Here is an 18,046-nt window from a genome sequence, read left to right on the forward strand (position 1 = left end):
TGCAGACTCGCACAAAATAAATGCAATGAAATGCAGAGATGAAAAAAAAAGGCAATTTCAGTAGTGTACTGCTTACAATATGCTCATATGCAACAGAATCAGAAACCCAGCTATTGAATAATAAGTAGCTTGGGTCAAATAAAGAGGTTGCGGGGAAGATTAATCACCTCTTTGTGTCTGTCTTCACAAGATGTAAGGCCTGAACTGATACTTTCAGGAAATAAGCCTGAATGATACAAAATGTATTAGAGTTCTAGGTCTTATTGACAAAATGAAAATTAATCACCTGGACCAGATCATATCTGTCAAAGAGTTCACAAAGATCTCTATTGTGAAATTTTTGATCTAACAATATATATAAGATACCCTTGAGCAGCCTCTAATGTAAAGTAGCCGGTATAACACCAATGTTTAAAAAGGACTCTATAGAGTATCCCTTCAGCAGAACATCTTTTCTGGATGAATGATTGGAAAGTTTATTTTTATTTCCTCATGCAATTTAGAGGCAGCCCTGCAGACAGCTCTGGGCAGTTTACACTTTAAGAAGGAGGAAACAATAAAATAGAAAAACAGTTCATATACAAACTCTACAGGCACTCACAGCCACTCTATCCCAAAGCCTGGGAGAAGAGCCAGGATTTCAGAGACTTTTAGAACATCATCAGGGTGGGAGCCCTATGGATCTCTGGGGGGCGCTATTCCAGACGGCAGGGCCCATAACAGAATTGTATTAAAAATTTATTAAAGATAAAATATGATTATGTGCTATCAAGTTGGTGTTGACTCTTAGCTATCATAAAGATAGATTTTCTCTGGGGAAAAAAGTAAAATTAATAAAGATATTAAAAGATAGGCCTTGTTATAGCAAATCAACATGGTTTCTGCAAGTCCTATCTTACTAATAGCCTTCCAAACAAGTGGATAGGAGTGATCTGATAGGCATTGTTTAACCAGATTCTCAAACTTTTTTAATTAAGCCCCTCTCTAAAGATTCATAAAGGATCTGGAACTGAGAATAAGCAATGACATGATCCGAAATGCTGACGACACTAAATTATATAGACTGTCAGAACAAAAGAGGCAAGGGTACCCTTGGCAATGTATTAGGTTATTGTTATTTATTATCAAGGTGCCTGTGATTTGGGCATTGTTGATCGATGACCCTGACCTGCCTGTATATGTTGTAAATCTTGCCAACTTACAGGCATTAGATCGTGTAGAAATTTTTTTTACTGAAACCAAGCTTCAGTAAAACATATCGCTGACTTTCATGTTTTGGTCTGATCAGTAGAAAAGACTCAACATTCTCCAAAGAGAATGGGCAAAAAAGGGGGGCAAATATGATTCAGAAGAAGCAAAGGCAAAGTGATGCATACTGGAATGGTTCACTCAGATTATAAACCATAAACCTTTTGATTTGATTTAACGAGAATCCTACTAAAACTGTCCTCCCCGACCCCAACCTCTGCCTTTTATTTCAGCTGCAAAATAATTTGAAGCAGCCCATTGTTCCTTGTTGAGGCTTCTTCAGTTGCTTCTTGAAGCAACACTTTGATGGCAGATTCCCAAATTCAAATGAACTCTCCTGAGTGCACCTTCCTGGCAAACTTTCATTATGTCAGAAAGCCATTTGTATAAACCCTCCAAACAAAAGACAAATCAGGCAACAATTGCATTGAATGCTGCTGCCATTTTTGTGGTGGATTGTAAAAAAAGGTACTGACTATTTAAATACAGTACATTTTTTTACATTAAAATCAGATTTTTGAAAGTCAACTAGATGTCTTTTACAAAATTTAGTGCCTTCCAAAATAGATTTTTGTTTATTTCAAACTCAATCAAGCACATAGATTTGACCCAGCACTGTTTACACTGCCAATCATACCTCATTACATGCTCAATATGAGGATGACTAAGTTGAGAAAATTTTTTGGGGGGTCCTGTTTACCATTTATGTGGTATCTCTAAGCTGCAGTATCAGCCTCCTAAATGTCATTCATGATTAGCAGTTTTTCATCTATCTTTTGCAGGTTCGGCTTATGCATTCTTAAGCCCTCAAAAGGAATCACCAAAATAGTAAGCACAGTTGTCCATCAAACTGATACCACCTTGCATGTCTGAATGTCAAGTTATTGCAGGGGAATTCCACACAGTTCTCCAATTAAAAACTGCAGGATATACGTTAGGGAAATATGTGCAGCACAAAGAGCATATAAATGAAAATAATGCACAAAATATATTACTTCGGGTGAACTTGCTTTCAATAAATGTGTCTCAGGCTTACGTGAGCACTAAAAATGTTCATATTAGGAGATACGCTGATACAATCTGTCACATATAGTGCTCGAAAAAATTCTCAAACGCATGAGGAAAAGGCTAAATCCTAGTCATTCACAAAGGAATTATTGAGACTCCCATAGTTAACTGGGACAGAAGAGGTAGGTGACATAAAAGTAGTCCTTCAGGAGGCAGCTTGGGAAAAGATTATGTTACCAACCTGTAGCCAAACTCCCCAATTCACAAGAGTTGTTCCTCTACCTACCTGTGTTTGATACCATCCTAAAGTCCCAGCATGGGAACCAAGAGACTAGTCTATTCACAATCACTCCTTCTAAATTCTCTGCTGCTTCTCAGTGAGCAACAAACAAGGGCGAGAACTCCAGAAGACTATTCTGAGGTGTCCCCTTTCTGTGAGCTCTTTTCTTCTTCCTTCCACCATCCTGCTTAATTCAGAAGCAGGGAACAGCTGAAGAATGGGGAAAATGGAGCTGGGGTAGGAAAACAAGCAGGACTTGAAGCAGGAGTATATAAGGGGAGGCCCAGCAGAACTATGAGCACTAGAACAGTTTAGTTTACATCTTGGAGACTTTGGACTTTTCAAGTGTTACTGAAGCCGTACTTAGGGGGGAAAAAAGTTAAGTGTGGTTGTGAATTGGATGGAAAGAGCACTGAATTCAACATGTCTTCATTGAGCCTCCTTATTAAGGCAAACTTTTTACGCACAAGCCTGAAATTACTTCTCTGGAAAACATTGTATTTCTTCTTAAATCCCTCCCCCCACTATTGTGCCCTTTTGCTTGAATAAATTGCTCCTAACTGCAGCATGCAATCTTGTTCATACTCCCTTAACTATAGACTGCTGTCTAATCCATGGCTAATTTGTGGTGATTTGAAAAAAAAGTACCTATAGTCTTGATTTGAATCCAGATTTGATCTCAAATATGTGAGATCCAGCACCAAGCAAACAATAAAAAACAGGGTAGGCAAATAAAATAATTTCATTTTTTCATACCTTTTCACTGTCAAATCATATGTTCTTTCCATCCCATTTATAAAGAAAACTGAATCTTTAAAAAATAAATCAATGAGAATTCTCAGTTATCAGTGTTGCTTATATAGGTAGTCCCCAGTTTAACAAGATCCATTCCCAATGTCTGTCCTTAAGTCGAATTTGTATGTAAGCTGAAACAGTATTATTGTATAGTACTGTATAAGTAGTATTGTGCAATTAATTCAAACCATTGTGTATTTAACCCAAATCATTATGTATTTAACTCAGATTTTGCTATAATAGACTCCACTCTTAATTATGGGTCGTCTGTAAACTGGGTGTTCTTAACCCAGGGACTACTTGTATTCAGTAGGAGCTGTACCTGTCCACCAAGGCACCAGGATATCCAGAGATTAAAACTCAAACTTTAAAAAAACTAGGCATTTCGAATATTCCTGAAAAGTTGTAGGCTGCACCAATTACTTGTGTTTCAAAACCTTCATATTGATATCAATTATTTACTTTAGCATTTTCTAGCCCACCAGCTTCTTAGTGGATTCCGGTATGTTTTTTAGAAAAAGAAAAAAGACTTTTATGTGGCCACAATCCAGCTCAAGGTTAAGCCTGCCAAGCTTGCAATATGTTTGGGCTTCAACTCTTATCAGCAGCAACCAGCATGGCCACTGGTTAATACGAGAGTTTTTGCACAAAACATTTGGGAATAATCAGGTTGCCTATCCCTAGGGTAAGATATACCTAACTTTGTGAAGTACTTTAGCTATTGTCCTTGAAATCTATCCTGCAAAATGGTAAAGAAAATGTGCCTGAAGTCTACTGAAGTCCCATCCCAAGTTGTAAACCTTCTCTCATATGCTCCCTCCATTGTCTTAAGAGGTATCAGAAGAAGCATCATTTTGCACCATCCACACCAGTGTTGTGAGCGGCAGCCAGTCAGAGAATTTTCATTGCCACTCAGCCCCATTCAATCAGTTTGCTCAGCCCCTGTATTTAGAAAGAGGCTTAAAATCTTCTTTGTGATGGCTTTGGTGACCCTGTTTTGTGGGGCTAACCAATTTTATCTTCTTGTTTTATTGCATTATTTCTTTCTGGTTTTATTAACTTGCTTTGTTATCTTGTAGGTGTTCTGTCTTTTTTACTGCAAGTCCCTTTGGGAACTTTCCTTAGCTGGGAAGCAGGGAAGATGCATTTACATAATTAATAAATAAATACTGAGGCAAGCTAAAGACTCTTCATAAAGTCTGCACTTCGTACTGCAGTTCCTTCTCACTGGATGCCCTTTTCACCCACTCAGATTCTAGCACAGAGACAAGCCCTTCAGGACTAAGTAGATAAGGGAAGATGGGCAGAAGAAGGTGCAACTGACATCTGTTGTCCAAGCCCAGTTTGCTTTAAGGGAGTTGACTTATTTGCTTGTGATAGCAGAAACATTTTCAAAGGTCTTGGGAGGAAGAGGAGGAGGGACACAAAAGGATTAAAATAATATCTTTCTATGAGCTCATCTTATTTACAGTTCTATCACAAGGTAACATTTTAGATGATGGTGATGATGATGTTCAGAACCTATGCAGAGTATTCATTTACTCTTTCAATGTCAAGACTAGCTGACATTTCTCACCAAGTTGGATTTTCATGCATGATTAGCAGTTACTTGAACAACACTATGCACCTAAAAGAATAATGTTTCTGATCCTTGCTTTTTATTATGGCATCTAAAGACATGTGCGCATGTGTGCGTGCGTGCGTGCGTGTGTGTATAGTTACCTGTTTGGGGGAGCTCTTGTTAAGTTGCCCACCAATTTCCCAACAGGCACTATTTGGAACATTAAAAGCATTAGTCTGGCCAATGATTTTTCTTCCTTGCATAGGACTCCTTCAGGACTGACTTTCCTTCATTGTTATAGGAAGATGTGGAGCCATTTCCTTCATATCCAATAATTTCTCAATTCTCTGTTATTGCACAATACCATAGTATCATTCTGACATGGCATCTAATGGCTTATCATCACATTAAAATATTCACCTCTTTTCATCACAAAGGAGAGGCATATGGTTCCGTCTCCACACATTCTCCGGGCGGCTTGATTTTCAGTAGAATACTTATTGAAATGAACGAAAACCTTCTCTTTTCAAATTTCTTTTTTAAATGAAATGCCATGGGGGGTGAGATTTCCTGGATCTGGTTACTGCCTGCTGGCATTCTTTGTTCCAAGCTGGCACATAGTAGAGGGAAAGAGTGGGGAGAGGAGGAAACTAGCTTTGATTTCTGACAACAGCTTCTTCACCTGGATGTTCCCTGTTGTCTTCTGTTTGCTGCCCTTTTCTTCACTACATAAATCTGACACCCCCTGGGGTTAATCACCTGCCTCACAGACTGGCTTCAGCTGTTTCCCCCCAACGGCACTGGCAAAGTACTTTCAAATTCCAATATGGCTTTGAAAGCCAACATTTGGTTAGCAAGATCTGACCTCTTTTTATTCCTAAGTCAGGCAAGAGAGAATCAGTCAGGAGCAGCAGTCAAGGCCTAGAAAGAGATGCTACAATTCAAGCCTACTGGGCATCTGGGGGGTGGGGGCGATGTGGTTAAAAAAAAAAGTCAAGATGGCAGCTGTAACCTTATGCCATGAGTCCCACCCCTTTTTATGTGATTTGCACGTGTGGTGCTGATAAAAGGGGTGGGGCTTCAATTGTGCAGTCACAGTTGTCATCTTGGATTTTTTGATCCTCCATGTGGACACCCCAGCTGAAGCCTATTGGAGATTAATCAATGGATGCTCACTGGTGACAAGGAAGCCCTCCTTTGTTCATGCTCCCTTATCTTTATTATGTTACATCCATGCTTGAGACATAGTCTCTGGCTTGAAGGACTGCATAGTTCAATTACAGATAGGCAAAACTGTTAATTTCACTCAGGTTCTCATTTGTTCAACATTATGTTTCTCCCATTCATTTTTTTTCCATCCTTAAGTTTGCTCTGTTTAGTGTGTGAATTTGAATATGCATTTCTCCTAATAGGTTTATCTTATACAGATGATCGTCTTCTATGTGCACTGAAGGAGGCAGAGCAACCTGGCCAACCTTTTCTGAACTCAGATGTGAAGCAGATTGGACCCGGTTAGTCCTTGAATGGGACATGTCCACAGAACAGGAGATGAGTTTGACTCAGATAAGACATTATCCTTTTTATGTGTGTTTTTAAAATTGTGAACTGCTTCCCAAGCTTGAAAAATCCATACGGTGGGCTATATTCACGTTCTAGCATATGTGTAAGTTTCAAGACAGGTGCAGAACATACAGCTTGGATTTTAAATTTTTAGTCTATTTTTAGGATGGATTGAGAAATAGGAGCCTGTTCTTAAGGCAATCACTAGACTTCCAAATGTTCCCCAGTGGGCCTTGGCCCAACCTGCTTTGGGAGTGTGGCCCTTGATATGTCTGCAAACCCAGGTCTGGCCCTTGAGAGAAGAACAGTTGGGCATCTGTAGTTTTAAAAACTGTACATTAAGTGAGTTGGCAATTGAAATATGAACCAAATGAGTCCCTGTCCCTATTCCATTCAAAAGGGCCAGAGCGGGTCCTTTGATTAATGATTCTGTATAATACTTGTATTTCCACAATTGTATTGGTTGACCTCATGTGCACATTACAGGTTTAATTGTACTAAGAACCAGTATTTTATTGTGGCATAGAATTGTATTATTTTTATGATTTAATCATGAGCAAAACAGGAGAGGAAAGATCTTTGACGTAAAAAATTAATACATCCAATATAAGAGATACAGGACAATATTCTCTACTTATTGCATGGCATTCTTTTGAATTATTTTTTACAAATCTGTTGCCTTCAGTATCTGTGGCAACCCCACCACAATGCATGTGCTTACATATGTGTTGTCCTACTGCTCTTACATTTTCAAGAGCCCAGATTCTCTTCTGCCAGTCCTCTAGCTGCTGTCATGTCATTAGTCCAAATCAGTCTTCCCGGATGACTGAAGTAGCAGATTTATATGAGAAATAAGATACCAGTTTGTTAAAAAAAATATCCTCACAGCTGTTCTTTTTTTGCAGATCCTTGCAATAAAAGCAAATAAATAAGGCCAGTTCTGCAATAGGCCTTGCAGTTCAACTGTAACAATAATACGCACAAGAGTTAATCAAGTCCAAGATACTCCTTTACAACTGAACCTTATATGCAGAACCCCGTAGAAGCATCATATTGTTGAGCTACCAGAGCAAATGTCCAACATACTGAAGAAAACACATCAAGCCATGAGGGACAGGAGAAAGCAAGAAATACTAATCAGGAGGATTTAGAGGAAAATTCCTTCCAGCAACATTAGTCTATCATCACTATCAACAGGGACAACCAAACCCCAGTCTCTGACTCAGAGCAGAATAACAGATAAAATCAATAATATTTCCTAAAATAATACATCCAGAATACAAAGAATCAGCAGATTCTTGGTGAACTAAGGCTTAATTTCTCCACAGAGCATACAGTATGTTATTGTAGTAGGGGTTGCCTGGAGTAGAAATGTAAGTTACCATTTCTTTTGCCATGCTGCATAGCAATGGGACAAAACTAAGTTTGTGTAGAGCTCCTTCCTTGTACAAGGTACCTTTTTCAGTCTGCAGCCAGTTTATCCTGATCTTTTCTGCTGCACTGAGAGAGGACCCAGGGATCTGGTTTGCTTCTTCAAGCATTCTCTTCATAAAGAAGGTGTGATAAAAGGCCAGAAGCTTTCCAAAATTTATGCTTATTTTTGGGGGGTGGGGGATGATGTGTCTGTTGTAGATGTCGTGAGCCGGACAGAGTTACATGTTTAAGAAGAGCAGACATGTACATTTTCTAAACAAATAAGTAACAAAAATTGTCCTTGTGCCTAAAAGAATACAGGAAAATATAATATTTCCTGTGGACAGCATCCCATGAGGCAGACACTAGTGGTAAAAGGCTGGCTCTTAGTGGTCTTCTGATCATTCTTAATTAGTCTGGAGAATATATACTGAAGAAAGGAGTCTTTACAATGTTCTTTACTTACACTGGAGGCCTTAAAGATTAAATAATAATAATAATAACAGCAACAACAACTCTGGCACTTATCTTGAGCCTAGAAAGAAAAAGAACCAAAAAGCAGATGGTACATATCTCTTTCAATCCCCCAGTTCCAGCCCATAGTTTGGCAATGGCATTTGGCCCGATTTCGAACGAAAACTTCAGATTGCTTCATAAGGGCACCTCTCAAGGGGTATATTAGTCAAACAATTGTACTGCCATTTTGTCTGGATAATGTCGCTGTATCTTTGGACTGAAAAATGCATACACGGGATGTGAAGCTTTTTCACCACAAAATGGCAGTAGGAACCTTACATTAGTAATATGAAGCATTCAACCAAGGAAGAGAGAACATCTTTAAAAAGTGAAACATTTCTTTCTGAAATCTCCCCTCTTCTTATATCGCAAAGGGTGGGTTGTGCACGTCAGAAGAAAATTCCCCGTGCGCCTTAATGAATCATTACAGCAGCCCTCCCATACAAGGCTGGGATAAAATGAATAGGCTGGACAAGAACGGGAAAATTTGGCTTCGTTTCTATCACCCACTCTAATTGATGGTGTGTAGATAATGTGCAAGTAGGAAATTGCGTTTTTAAATATCAGAAGTGTTTGGACAGGAAATCAAGTTGTTCTGTGAGAAGTATAGCAAACTGCATGACCGATAACAAAGAATAATTACTGGCACGTGCAAATGTATTGTCCAAATTTAGATGCCTAATTACTAGCATTGCTAAATTTCATGATGTATTAGATGGCCATGGGTTCTTTGACCATATGGCTGAACAAAGTTCCCGTCTAAACATGTTTCATTTAATTTTTTTAACCTGTCTAAAAACATTAAAAAGAGAATCAAAGTCCAATCAAGTGTGCAATTATCATTGTTATATAAAGTTCTAACTTGTAGCTCAGTAGCAAAGTACATGTTTTGCATACAAAAGATTTCAAATGCCATCCCTAGCATCTAGAGGAAGGCTCTGGAAAATCTTTGCACAAAACATTGGAAATTTGCTGCCAGTCAAGGTCAGCTGTACTGACTTTAAATGAACCAATGGTCTGACTCAGAATGAGGCCGCTTTCAGTGCTCCCTACACTCTTGCAGAACGGCAAGATGTGCTGTGTTGACATCCTTGATGATATTCTTGATGGCTTGAAGTTCATGTTTGTGGGAAATGTTGGTATATAGTGCCTCAACATCCATGGTGGCTAAAACCGCATTATTATGGAAATTGCCTATGGAGTTACGTTTTCTAGGAAGTCTGGGAGTGCTGGTGGCATATGGTCTCCAGTGCAATATTTCAGCATAGGCCTGTTGTTGCTTCTTATCTTGGTAATGATGACTTAAGTTTAGAACCTAGCTGTGTCCCATTCCCTGAATATTACACTTTCTTGATCCTGTCCCAATCTATGCAAAGATAACATAGTAAGGTTCTGCTCTTTCTCTTTTGAAAAGTACTCCTTGAGCTTGGGGCCCACAGCCAGTATGGATCCTGAACTATCGTCCTCTACATATCTAACCAATATAATATGAGCTAGCTAAGTATCTAGTTCATAAAAATATCTTTTTCTTAGGTTGACTGAACCCAAAAATGACTTTGGCATGTGTGTTAGAGTTAGGCTGAAAGGTGTCAGATTATAGTAAACTGTAGGTTTTTAATTTGAGTATGCTTAGTTTCTTAAAAAGGTAAAACCTTCCTTGAGTGGAGCTTGACTTAATGGACATGTCTGTGCAGTTTTCTTAGCAACAGCACTGAAGTGGTTTTACGATGTCTTCTTCCAAGAAGTTTTTCAACTTCTCAATCTAGCTTACAGTTCTAGTATTCCCCGAGAGCCTCCCATCCAAGGGCTAACCAAGACCAACCCTGTGTAGCTTCCAAGTTTCATATAGCTACCATCTGTTGAGGCATTTTTAATTCTTATCCTGTGGCTAGCCTAATAATCTGAGATAAATAAGCATGATTATGATTTTGGCAACTTTTGTGCTACTCACTGTATGTTTCAGCCATTGTAGTAGTCATATCCTCCAGACTTTTAGCTTTAGCAGTCCAGGATAATGAAGAACAAATTCAAGTAGTCATTCCATGATCTGAATTCAAGGTACCCACATAAACATCTCTTCTTTCCTCTGAATATCTGAAGCTATGTGGAAAGGCAGAGTATACATTCAATAATAATCAATATCACTGATGGGCAGGACCTCAGCCTAGCTCTGGCTGTGTAAAATTGATTGTACACAACACCAGAAGCCATGGAGGAGAATGCATATCCCTCATCCTCTTTCCAAAACGCAGCAGCTTCTTTAGTAAGGCTAGAAAGTGCATTTGCAAAGTTGTTCCTTCTAATTGCCCCCATTGATCCCATACTGATCAATCTCACATGATTGAGCTATGGATGTTTACCTATCAATTAATGTACAATTCTGGATTGGTGATATCACACAAGTGATATTTTGTTTACGTGCAATCAGTTAAATTATGAAGAAAAACAACTCTACTGTAAAACATGGGACTTTGGTATTCATTAAATATAAAATGCAATTCTGAGATATTTATCAACATAAGTAAATCTCTCAATACAATACAATACACAATGGTACACCAAACATTCTCCAGGAGACTTGATAATTTTAGATAATGTAGAACCACTTCTCTTGCTTTACATTAAAGCATTCAAACAGGACAAGCTTCTCATTTTGCAAACATTATGAAGCCATTACTAAGGTTGGGCAGTACATTTCTACTCTCTCTAAAAGCCCCTTTTCTTCTTAACATGAAAAGGCCTCCAAAGTGTCATGTTTGCTGAAGTGCAGATGCTTTATCCATGTTTTAGCCCAAGTGCTTTAGCAGAATTTATAGTGAAGATACTAATATGAACGCCCTTGTTTTGTTCATAATGTTCAGTCTAAAAGGAAATGTGTTTCTTCCTTATAACAGAGAGTGTGATGGAAAATACTGGCAACACATTTTCTGTTCCCATCCACTTGCCAAAACAGATCATCCACACCAGAACTCTTATTTTTAAAACACAGATACAAAGAGCTCCGATTAACCTATTCATCTGTATCATTACCAAACCATGATTATCCTCCAGACATCTAACAGACAATGCCTGTGTGTACACCTTCAGGAGAAAACTATTCCTTCATTTTCCATTGACTGCATGGTTCAGAATCCAGCTAGGCTTCTGGGGGTGGAAGGAATAATTTCTTGGCTGGGAGGCAGGAAGATGCCATTTTCTCTGGGTCCTTTCTCTTGGAATCCCTCCCTGCTTCACAAGACCTCACATCACTTGGACATGTTCAGTGCAGTGACACAGAAACTTCAGGGGGAGCAGGAAATCAGGGAAGTTGCCTCCCCATCTCTCCAATTTCTGCTAAGAGGAGTACCTGAGCATGCAGGAGATATTCCCAGAAGGGGAAGCCATCTCAAGACTGCAGCGTTGTCTTTGTCCCTGACTAGAGAACTGAGGGTTGCGCTATTTTCAAGGCACCAGCAAAAGGGAATGAGATCCAAGAGGAAGGTCCCAGGGTCTCTTGCAAAGCCACAGAGAATATTCTCGGGCAGCCTAATCCCCAAACCCTGTCTTAAGGAAATGGAGCACGAGGATTTCTGATGAGCCCATACTGGGATGCTCCTATACTTGATGAGAGAGCAGGGCTTCAGCCCTCGTCTCTGACCCTAGAGAGAAATCCTGCGCACGTCCTTGCTCAATGCTGGGCTCAGATGTACAATTCTGGGGGAAATTATTTTGGGCATCTGCCCCTCTGCACTCCATTGCATCCCAAAAGCTCCTTGGGCTTGTTTGCCTTCCTAGAAGGCCAGTGAAATTTAGTGAAGCAAGGAGTATATCCCTGTTGCCAGGGCAACTGGGCCATCACTCTCCTCTCTGGTTAGATTAAGCAAAATGCCAGCATTCTACCCTCTTGCTGTGCTATCCTCCAGCTGGGTGCTTCCCTGCAGGATCCTGTTTGTCACTAGGGCTCCTGGTCCCCTGCCTGCTTGATGGGGAAACTGCTTGGCCAAGCAACATCTACAGCAAAGATCTGATGGCAGGCTTTCATGGGCTGTTCACATGCTGCAATTCCGTTCCCTTGTCAAAGCATCCCTCCTCCTTGTTGGCTAAGTGGAGCTCTCTCTCTCTCTCTCTCTCTCTCTCTCTCTCTCTCTCTCTCTCACTCTCTCTCTCATTCTCTCTCTCTCTCTGTAGGCATATTGAGCAACATGTTGCAATCCTGGATAATGCACACTGACCCAACAGTAGGAAATGAAATTGGGCATCTTGATGCAAAGACATGAAAGAAAATATCCCCAGATCATCTCCCCAAAAGATGCATATATAGCATGCAGGGAGGAGGTGTGTATCTGTTTAAAGAGAAAGAAAGAGAGATTCAGCATGTGTTCATCCAAAGGTGCACTCACAATGCCACTCACTACTAAATATATATGCAAAGTTGTGGCTGTCCAGTAGCTGCCAGAGAAGACAAAAGAGGACAGGATACAACAGATGGAAGGGCAGAGGGTGCTCCTGTAACTGTTGCGTTGTGTCAGCACAAATCACAGCATGGTCACTTGCTGGCTGGGGAGTCTATACCTCAAAGCACCTGTTCAGGCTAATGATCCATGATTGCCTCAGAATTGTTCCTGGCAGCAGGGTCCCTTCTATTTGCCCTTCCTGCTACTGGGAGCCTGACTAACAAAGAACAGTCTGCTTGTCCAGCCAGTGGCAATAAAGAATTGTACAGGTGGAACAGGATGGGGATTAGGTCCTTGGTTGAATTTCATCTCTCAAGAGTAGCCTGTAGTGGGGGATAAGAAAAGGCTGTCAGAGCTTAGAGGGGTTCCCAGTTTCACCAGTAAAGTGCATTTCTATGGGAGTGTGCACAAAATCAGTGAGTCAAGAAAACACAGAGAAAGCCTGCTGAGAGTTGGGTGAAGGGGACCTTGGGGAGTCTTCATTCTGGAGAGTTGACATGGTCTATTCCCTTCAACTGTGCTTATGTGTTTTCTCCCATTTATGCATTGTTTGTACATTCATAAAGACAACTTTAAAAGCCATATGTTTTAGCATTCTTTTCTCTAGAAACAATCCATTTCTGAAAACACTGCCACTGGAATATAATGTTCCCTCCCTTATCTTCCTAATTTTACATGTTGAAGACTTCTTTGTCCAGGACATTCTTGAGTATTGTGTCTTTCCTACTGATTAAAAAAATATGTAGTTTTGGACCATTTCCCTCAATAAATAAATGAACAAGTATAATGTTTTGACTCATTTGTTTAATTGGGTTCTCTTCATATAGTTTTAGGATTTGTGTGGAAAACAGATCAAGTTTTAGGTCATATTTAAGGTAGAAATACTGAAAATTCAAAAGGGTTCATAAATTTTTAAGCACCACTGTGACATTTTTGACAGAGACATTAAGACAGTTTCCCATTATTTAGACAAAAGGGAATTTCCAGTTTAGAGTTGTGACACACCTGATGACCCTGGGCATTCACAACTGATTGAATTTGCTATGCATGCGTGCATAAGCCTTGTGTGACAATGCTGCAACCTCCATAGGTAAGGCTAGGTTTTAAAACTCACACGTGTTGTGTTGTGCTCAAAAGCGACAGTCTGCCAAACTCTGCAGCGTTGCCTTTAGGTTTTGCAGGTGCATCTCATCATTTTCTCTGGTGATAATGAAGTTATCTAAATAGCCCTGGGAGTCTGGACAGCCCTGCAGTATTTAGTCCAAGGCTGTCTGCCAAAGCACTGGTGTAGATGCTACTCCAGAACCAAGTCTGTAATCCTTTCTATGTATTTATGGTGAGAAGCAATTGGAATTTTCCTCCATTTCCATTTGTAAACAAGCCTCTCCTGGATCTCTTTTAGCTACTGGAATAACAGGTGTAGCTCCACTCGGTTTTTGAGAGAATTCCCTCACTTTCCACCCACTCCAAGTCAGTTCTACTTTTTTGAGTATGACATAGGGAACCAGATGTGCTTTCTTAAACACGTGATGTAAACATGAATTTATGTTTTATTTGCCTGAGTAAATATATTGATGTCATTTTTAAAGACAAGTGCGGCATCGTCCAATATTTTTTAAGCTTAGTCTCAGTGGTCTCTGTGATAGAGGTGTAGCATGAATGCTGTTGATGGATCTCCAACCCATTGGCAGCTCCTCAGCCAATCACTCGTTTTCCCAACACGTAAATTCAGCAAACCTTGGTAGTATTTTACAGTTACCAGTATCACTTCAATGGAAATGATCTTTTTCCCAATGTAAGTTTTTAACTATAATTCTGGTGGCTTTAGTTTAGCATCTCTAATTGCTGCTCGTGTTTGCACTGTGCAATAACTAATATAGCAGAAGCAGTATCCAACTACAGTGACATGGTTTTTTAATTTACTTTTAGTATGAGCCATTTCGCCAACCTCGTTTCACATTTTATGCTATAGATTTCCAGGTGAGTTCACCTTGTTTCATTTTTATTACCAAATTCTTCATCTATGGGATGCACCACTGCTCTCCTTTTTAAATAATGGCTTGGTGGATTATCTTTAGGAAATAGTTTGCTTGCTCATGAGCAACAGGCTTTCCCATTGCATTGCATTTTCTGCAGGTTCCCTCTTTAAATCTGCCCTGAGTTGGTTTGTGTAAACCTCTGCCACAATGACAGCACAGTTCATTGTGTCTTGTTACTGTCTGTTTATATGCTACTGCAAGTTTACTTATATTTCTTTTTACTCCTAACTGCAACTCTAACAACAGTTTCTATTGAGATAATATTTTCAAATGCTCTCTTAAATGTTAAACCTGCTCTATTGTTTGTTTGTTTTTTAATGCTTTATTTCAGAATTCCACAGAATGGCTGGTCTCTTGCTATATCATCGAACCCTTTACCAAATTTGCAACGCTCAGACAACTTTTTAAGTTCAGATGTATATGCTACAATGGACTCTCCCTCTTTCTGTTTTCCCATATGAAATCTGAAACACTCTGTAATTAGTAATGGTTTGGGCACTAAGGATTCCTGCATTATATTTACTAATTTTGCAAGGCTGAATTGTGAGAGCTTTTATGGAGCAGTTAGCATGTTTCTTAATAAGCTGTATGCTTTCTCTCTCAATACTCAGTAAAACAACCACCTTATTTTTCAGCAACTATCTCATTTGCCTCATATTTTTCCAATTCTCTCTGTATATAACGTCTTGTAATCTATGGAATTATCAAGTACATAAATTTCCCTAATAAAGCTAGCCATCCTTCAATGCTCATTTTCCATTTATTGTTACTCACTGTGACTGGTTCAGCATTATTCCGCCTGGTCGGTTGTTTCTTTTGCTATTCCTTCTCCCTCTCCTGAGATAAGATGAGGCTGCATTCTATGATTCCACACGCACCCATCACTACTGTTCTATCTTTTCTACTGATCAAACAAAAAGATGCTAGAGTGTCAGGTGGAGGGTATAGGGTGTAGGCTTTACTTGAAACTTCTAGAACTCACTCTGGGGAGTCTGCAAGAATCACAATATATGCAGGCAGGCCAAGCTATTTAAGTTTCCATATAAGATCATAGGCATGCTTAATTCACCAGCAACCATCAGAACTATCCAATCAACTATGCAGAGCAGTTTTGGGGGTGGGGAGGAGAACAGCAAAGCACAAAGAGCAAAGGCAGGGCAGGGGAGGTAACCATTTTTTATCCCTTTTCAAGGCTTCATCAAGTGATGAAAAACAGACCCACTCATTTCATCCCTTCACAGCCAAACAGACAAATTTATTTTTTATTTTAAGATATGTTATTCAGCATATGCCAACAAGTCTCTGGACCATATATATCAAAATCACAAAATGAATATAAATAATATTTTTAATCAACAATAATCAATTTGCATTAAAATCAGTTATAAATAATCTACTAAAACAGTAGTGACAAAGGTTAAGCAGGCATAACAAGTCAGTGGTAAAAATATTGCTTAGATAAAACTATTTTAAAACACAACGTTTAGTAAATGCATTTCTGAACCCCAATTTTCTGTATTTTGTCTCTCCCACTGACTATAGTAAATACACTTTCTATGAGTACATGGCAAAGCAGCATACATTAAACGACAAATTAAGTTGACAGAAGTTAAGCTGTCTGGAAAAACACTGCTATCCTTTTAATTAGAGCTATTTTATATTTCATATTTTCTGCAATATGAAGTATGCAGTATTCCTTGCAAAAAATATAGCTTCCTGCTTTGTTCAGGAAACTTGATTCTTCAGAAACAATTCCATCTGGAGGCAGTGTCACAAAATCCCTCCATTCTCTAAATGATGAGTGGGTGTTCTTGAATATTTATGCACCCATACTTACTTTCACTTATCATGCTAAGCATCGCTGGTGCTCAACCAAAGACCAGCTTGACCAGACAGGGGTTAGAGCCGCTATTAAGGCCTACCTTGTGGCGGTAAGGGTGGCGAAGCAACAGGGCTTCTCCATCCTTATTGCATCCACAGATTGCCACTCTGCAGCCCTGTTTCGGGTGACACAAACCCTCTTGGGTAAAGTGGGCCCAGAGCACCTTTTGCAGGGGCATGCAGAGGAATTTGCTCAGCATCTGTCAGATAAAATTGCCTGGATTCATTCACAGCTGGACACTGGTTTTGCTGCAGGTCCAGAGGAGATGCCTGGAGTGGATTCTTGCCCTGTTATCTGGGAATGGTTTGAACCTGTTGGACCTGAGGAAGTGGACAGGGTCCTTTAAGTTGTGAGCTCAGCCACCTGCTCCCTAGAACCATGCCCCTCCTGCTTGTGAAAGTGGCCCGGGGGGGGTGTCGTGTGAGTGGGCTCTAGCAGTGGTTAATTCTTCTTTGAGGGAGGGGGTTGGTCCGTTGCCTCTTAAAGAGGCCCTGGTGCGCCCCCTGCTCAAGAAGTCATCGCTAGATCCCACCGTACTGGACAACTTTCATCCAGTATCTAACCTCCCTTTTTTGGGTAAGGTGGTTGAGAAGATGGTTGTGCAACAGCTTCAGAGGGCCTTGAATGAAGCAGATTATCTGGATCCTTTTCAGTTGAGATTCAGACCTGGATATGGGACAGAAACTGCATTGGTTGCACTTTTGGATGATCTCTGGCGTGGGCGGGATGGAGGTTATGCATCCATTCTCGCCCTAGTTGACTTCTTGGTGGCTTTCGATACCATCAACCATGGTATCCTTCTCGATCGGCTCAAGGGACTGGGGGTGGGAGGCACAGTGCTGTGCTGGTTTGCTTCCTTTCTCCAGGGTTGATTCCAGTTATTATTGGGGTACAGAGGTCCCGCCCTTGGCCCCTACTATGTGGGGTACCTCAGGGTCTGGGGCTCTCCATTCTCCTATTTAATATCTACATGAGACCACTGGATGAGTTCATCCGTCGCCATGGGGTGAGGTATCATCAGCATGTACATCTCTGCCCCTGGTGAAGTAAGCGATGCTGTGGATGCCTTATCCTGGTGTCTGGAGGCTCTGAGAGCCTGGGGAACAACAGGCTTCAGCTGAACCCTGGTAAGACTGAGTGGCTTTGGGTATGGGATCCTACCGGTTCTGGGACTATACCATCTTTGTTGCTGGGTGGGGTGGCACTGCCCCAGACAGACCCAGTGCACAATTTGGGGGTCCTCCTAGACTCGCGACTCCTACTTTAAGAACAGGAGGCAGTCGTGGCTAAGAGGGCCTTTGCACAACCCTG

The sequence above is a fragment of the Python bivittatus genome, unplaced genomic scaffold (assembly GCF_059951505.1).
Source record: "Python bivittatus isolate LINGU-HERP-01145 unplaced genomic scaffold, Pbiv_v1 ctg000020_np1212, whole genome shotgun sequence".
Classification (NCBI taxonomy): domain Eukaryota; kingdom Metazoa; phylum Chordata; class Lepidosauria; order Squamata; family Pythonidae; genus Python; species Python bivittatus.